The sequence below is a fragment of the Lynx rufus genome, unplaced genomic scaffold (assembly GCF_022079265.1).
Source record: "Lynx rufus isolate CCGP_SWC_20201006 ecotype Redwood Valley unplaced genomic scaffold, mLynRuf1.p SCAF_6, whole genome shotgun sequence".
NCBI classification, from domain to species: domain Eukaryota; kingdom Metazoa; phylum Chordata; class Mammalia; order Carnivora; family Felidae; genus Lynx; species Lynx rufus.
In genome coordinates, this window is record NW_025814878.1 from 103,985,804 (window position 1) to 103,991,854 (window position 6,051).

The 6,051-nt window shown below is 41.7% G+C and overlaps 1 pseudogene; it reads left to right on the plus strand.

The window, feature by feature from the left end:
* The first annotated feature begins 5,288 nt into the window (after positions 1-5,288).
* LOC124529501 (uncharacterized) lies at positions 5,289-5,382 on the plus strand (annotated as a pseudogene).
* The last annotated feature ends 669 nt before the right edge of the window (positions 5,383-6,051 follow it).

The following is a 6,051-nucleotide window of genomic DNA, read 5'->3' on the forward strand; positions in this document are numbered from 1 at the left end:
CTAGGGTGGGGGTTATACATGAGATGGTGGGGTAGCACAAAATGGAGTTAGTCTTGCTCTGCTTGTCCAGGGGGTAGGGGATTTTTGTTAAATTCCTTGGGTCCCACAAGCCCCTCACAGTACCCGAGTATCTCAGGCCCACGACTGAAAGGTAGCTTCCCGCACAACACAACCTCATCATTCACAACCACACTTAAATGAAGCTACTCAATCTTCAGCTGTTTTACAATACACATGCTCCTCTTCTGAAGTTAGAAAAAATTTAATAAATACTACTTTTTACTAATCAGTAAGTTATGATGCCCTATTAACACGTGGCCTACACGCTTTGCGTCTGTTTCTATGCTGTCTAAAACAAAGATCTCTAAATTCATCCTATTTCTGATGCATTTCACAATATGTTACAAACATCAGAAGACTTTACCCCTAAACAGTTCACCCTGCATATCATCAACTAGACTCAACATTGGTGTAGCGTGGTTTTGTGTGTGTGTGTGTGTGTGTGTGTGTGTGTGTGTGTGTGTTTTAATTATACACAGTGAAATGTTTTGACACGAGTCTTGACAAACACCTATGATACCTCCTCGGTTAGCAAAGATCGTGATGTACAATTTTCTATCTGCCACTCAGGTAAAGTCTGCTTTGTTAGGGGCTGCAGCTGAGATGGCAAGAGAAAATCCCAGCAGACTCAACATTAGTGACAAGTGGATACTTGATTTTGCTCAAACCAAAGATGCGTTGTAGGAATAGAATACACAGAAAAATGCCACTTTCCAAAGCATCAGAAATGGTTCCATGTACCAGCTGGGACCAGGGCAGGTGAGAGGCATGAAAAACTCACAGGATTAAAATCCAAACAGAATTCATAGAGACCATAAACTCTGAAAAGGGTCTGAATTAAATCGTCTGGGTACTCTACTGGCTATCTATCTCTATGATCACCTTTTCTTCTTTCTTAGCACCTCCAGTCCCTCAACCATGGGTTACTTCCTGTACCTCTGACTCTTCCTACAGGTGGCATGCAAAGGTGTGGATAGGAAGTCATGGATGGGGCGCCTGGGTGACTCAGTTAGCTAAGTATCTGACTTCGGCCTAGGTCATGATCTCAACGTTCCCAAGTTCCAGCCCCGTGTCAGGCTCTGTGCTGACAGTTCAGGCCTGGAGGCTGCTCCAGATTCTGTGTCTCCCTCTGTGTCTCCACTCCTTCCCCATTCACACTCTTGTCTCTCTTTCTCAAAAAATAAATAAACTCTTAAAAAAAGGAGGAGGAGGAGGAGAAGAAAAAGTCATGGAAAATACCCATGGGATAATTGGCTTAAGATGCCACACCTAATCCATCGGGTCACGTGAGGAAAAAATCTGTTAACAGAAGAAATGTAGTGTCTGGAAGGGAGAAGACCAAGGGTCAAAAAAACGTAAGTGTGGGTCTCCAGCCCTGTCCAGGGGAGAGTGTGCTAACTCCGGCCAAGGCAAACATTCCAGTTGGATTTGCAGGCCTGCATCTAACCACCCTGAGTAACGTCAGCCACTAAGCCGCCGTCCCACTAATTCCCCTTGCCATGTTGCTCTGCCCTTTAAGGAGGCTTCTGAAGATATTTGTTGCTCAAGCCCACGGGAGAGAAAATGCAGTGACCATCTGCCCCAAGCGTCTGATCCGCTTGGCAGTTCCAGGTCTCGCGCTCCTGGTTTGTTAGTAATCTAGCAGTGGGCTAGCAGGATCTGGGCACACATGAGACCCTCAGATGTCTTAATCTCTGGATTTGCAATTCTGAGAGCCAAACTCTGAGCCCTGGTACTATCATGCCATTTGGAAATCTTGCACAGTGGCCGGCTGCGTTTCACGGGCTCACATTGCTATCTTGGCTCTCTCTCCCTTTAAGTGCCAAAGACAACAGGAAAACCAGTAAGCGATATATGTAATCTCTTTACCTAAGGAAATTCAAAGGTGGATTGAAATCACCCTCCTTCTTTCCCACTCTCCATACCTGGTCCCCCTTTTCTTTAATTTTTAATTTGTGTTGAAATCCGAGTTAGTTAACATACAGTGTAATAATGGTCTCAGGAGTAGAATTTAGTGATTCATGGCTTACATATGACACCCAGGGCTCATCCCAACAAGTGCCCTCCTGCAGGCCCATCACCCATTTAGCCCATCCCCCCACCCAACACTGATCCAGCAACCTTCAGTTTGTTTTCCGTATTTAAGGTTTTCTTATGGTTTGCCTTCCTGTTTTTACCTTATTTTTCCTTCCCTTCCCCTATGTCCATCTGTTTTGTTTCTTAAATTCCACACAGGAGTGAAATCATATATATGTCTTTCTCTGATGGACTTCTATGCTTAGAATAATACGTTCTAGTTCCATCCACATTGTTGCAAATGGTAAGACTTCATTCTTTTTGATTGCCAAGTACTATTCCATTGTATATATACACCGTATCTTCTTTATCCATTCATCAGTCAATGGACATTTGACTCTTTCCATAATTTGGCTATTGTTGATAGTGCTGCTATAAACATTAGGGTGCATGTGCCCCTTCCAATCAACATTTTTGTATCCTTTGGATAAAAACCTAGTAGTGCAGGGGCGCCTGGGTGGCGCAGTCGGTTAAGCGTCCGACTTCAGCCAGGTCACGATCTCGCGGTCCGTGAGTTCGAGCCCCGCGTCGGGCTCTGGGCTGATGGCTCAGAGCCTGGAGCCTGTTTCCGATTCTGTGTCTCCCTCTCTCTCTGCCCCTCCCCCGTTCATGCTCTGTCTCTCTCTGTCCCAAAAATAAATAAACGTTGAAAAAAAAATTAAAAAAAAAAAAAACCTAGTAGTGCAATTGCTGGGTCATAAGCTAGTTCTATTTTTAACTTTTTGAAGAACCTCCATACTTTTCTCCAGAGTGGCTGCACCAGTTTGCATTCCCACCAACAATGAAACAGGGTTCCTCTTTCTCCGCATCCTCGCCAACATCTCTTGTTTCCTGAGTTGTTAATTTTAGTCATTCTGACAGGTATGAGGTGGTGTCTCACTGTGGTTTTGATTTGTATTTCCCTGATGATGAGTGATGTTGAGATCTTTTCATGCATCTGTTAGCCATCTGGATGTCTTCTTTGGAAAAATGTTCACGTCTTTTGCCCATTTCTTCACTGGATTATTTGTTTTATGAGTGTTGAGTTTGGTAAGTTCTTTATAGATTTTGGATGCTAACCCTTTATCCAATATGTCATTTGTAAATGTCTTCTCCCCTTCTGTCGGTTGCCTTTTAATTTTGCTGATTGTTTCCTTTGCAGTGCAGACGCTTCTTATCTTGATGAGGTCCCAATAGTTCATTTTTGCTTTTGTTTCCCTTGCCTCCAGAGACATGTCTAGTAAGACATTACTGTGGCCAAGATAAAAGAAGTCGTTGCCTGCTTTCTCCTCTAGGATTTTGATGGTTTTCTGTCTGACATTTAGGTCTTTCATCCACTTGGGTTTATATTTGTGTACGGTGTAAGAAAGTGGTCCAGGTTCATTTTTCTGCTTGTCGCTGTCCAGTTTTCCCAACACAATTTGCTGAAGAGACTGTCTTTATTCCATTGGATATCCTTTCCTGCTTTGTCGAAGATTAGTTGGCCATACGTTTGTGGGTCATTTCTGGGTTCTCTGTTCTGTTCCACTGATCTATGTGTCTGTTTTCGTGACAGTACCATACTGTCTTATTATTTACAACTTTGCAACACAGCTTGAAGTCTGGCATTGTGATGCCTCCACCTTTGGTTTTCTCCTTCTACATTACTTTGGCTATTCAGGGCCTTTTCTGGTTCCATACAAATTTTAGAATTGTTTGTTCTAGCTCTGTGAAGAATGCTGGTGTTGTTTTGATAGGGATTGAATTGAACGTATAAATTGCTTTGGGTAGTATAGACCTTTTAAAAATATTTGTTCTTCCAATCTATGAGCATGGGATGTTTTTCCATTTCTTTGTATCTTCTTCAATTTCTTTCACAAGCGTTCTATAGTTTTCAGTGTACAGATATTTTACCCCTTTGGTTAGGTTTATTCCTAGGTATTCTATGGTTTTTTGGTGCAATTGTAAGTGGTATCAATTCCTTGATTTCTCTTTCTGTTGCTTCTTTATTGGTACATAGAAATGCAACTGATTTCTGTATGTTGATTTTATATCCTGCGGCTTTGCTGAATTCATGTATCAGTCCTAGCAGTTTTTGGTGGAGTCTTTCGGGTTTTCCACGTCAAGTATGATGCCATCTGCGAAGAGTGAAAGTTTGACTTCTTCCTTGACGATTTAGATGCCTTTTATTTCTTTTTGTTATCTGATTGCTGAGGCTAATGGTGGTAAGAGTGGACATCCTTGTCGTGTTCCTGACCATAGGGGGAAGCTCTCAGTTTTTCCGCATTGAGAATGATAATAGCTGTGGGCCTTTCATATATGGCTTCTATGATCTTGAGGTATGTTCTTTCTATCGCTATTTTCTTAAGGGTTTTTATCAAGAAAGGATGCTGTATTTTGTCAAATGCTTTTCTGCATCTATTAAGAGGGTCATGTGGTTCTTATCCTTTATTTTATTAATGTGATGTATCATGTTGATCGATTTGCAGATATTGGACCACCCCTGCAGCCCAGGAATAAGTCCCACTTGATCATGGTGAATAATTCTTTTAATGCATTGTTGGATTTGATTTGCGAGTATCTTGTTGAGAATTTTTGCATCCATGTTCATCAGGGAAAATCATTCCTGGTCCCTCTGACCCTTTTACTCTTTCCTGTCCCACCCCAGCACAAATGTGCCTCCAGCGTCCTAATTCCAGGCCAGTTAGCCCTCCACAGTTTCCCCCTGAGGCCTCTAAATTGCTGGAAGGGTCCTCTCAGCCTTTCAGGTCCCCATCTGCTAAAGGACCCTCACTCCTTCCCAGCAAACCTTGCACAATACAAATAAAAATTTCCCCCCCAAAAAGATTGTGAAAATTTCAAATACAAAGAACAATTGAATGAATTATACAGTAAGCACTCATATACTCACCACTTAGATTCTACAATTGTTAACATTTGTCTATATTTGCCCTATCCCCTTATCACACATCTATCCCCTCCATCAATGAATCCATTCTATTTTTGGTGAAATTCAGAGTAAGTTGCAAATAGCAGGACAATCCATTCCTTGACACTCTGGCGTGCTTATGATCAACTACACTCTATTTGTTTAGCTCTTTTAAAAATCACTTTCCACCCTCTTTACTCTTGTTATCAAAAATAGTTCAACTTTTCTTGCATACTCAGTGTTGTGTTTTTTAATCATACACTGTGTGCTCACTTCAGTAGCATATGTACTAAAACTAAAGCATAGCATGGCCTCTGCACAAGGATCACATGCAAATTTGAGAAGTGTTCCATAGGTTTTTTTTTTTATTATTATTACATACTGGGGCACCTGGGTGGCTCAGTCAGTTAAGTGTCCAACTTCGGCTCAGGTCATGATCTCACAGTTCACGAATCCAAGCCCCACGTTGGGCTCTGTGCTGACAGCTCAGAGCCTGGAGCCTGCTTCGGATTCTGTGCCTCTCTCTCTCTCTCTCTCTCTGCCCCTCTCCTGCTCCCACTCTGTCTCTCAAAAAATAAGTAAGTGTTAAAAAAATGTTTTTAAATAAAAATAAAAAATAAATGTTTAAAAAAAAGTAAAAAATAAAACATTTCTATCGTCCCAAAATAAAACTCCATATGCATAAAGTAGTAACTCCGTATTCTCCCCTTTCTCTTCGCCTGGTTGCCTTCAATCTAGCTGGCTGTATGGATTTGCCTACTGTGAACACTGCATATAAACAGAATCATACAATATGTGGCCTTTTGTGCTTGGCTTCTTTCAATTAGCATAATGTTTTCCCGGATAATCCACATGGTAGCATGTATCTGTACTTCCTTTTAAGGCAGTCATATTCCATTGTATGTATATCCCACACTTGGTCTCTCCATTTTTCCACTGATGAGCATTTGCATTGTTTTCACCTTTTGGCTCTTGTGAATAGCGTTGCCTGTCCCATTATTCTTGAGTGTTTGCTCTACAGCAGCAAT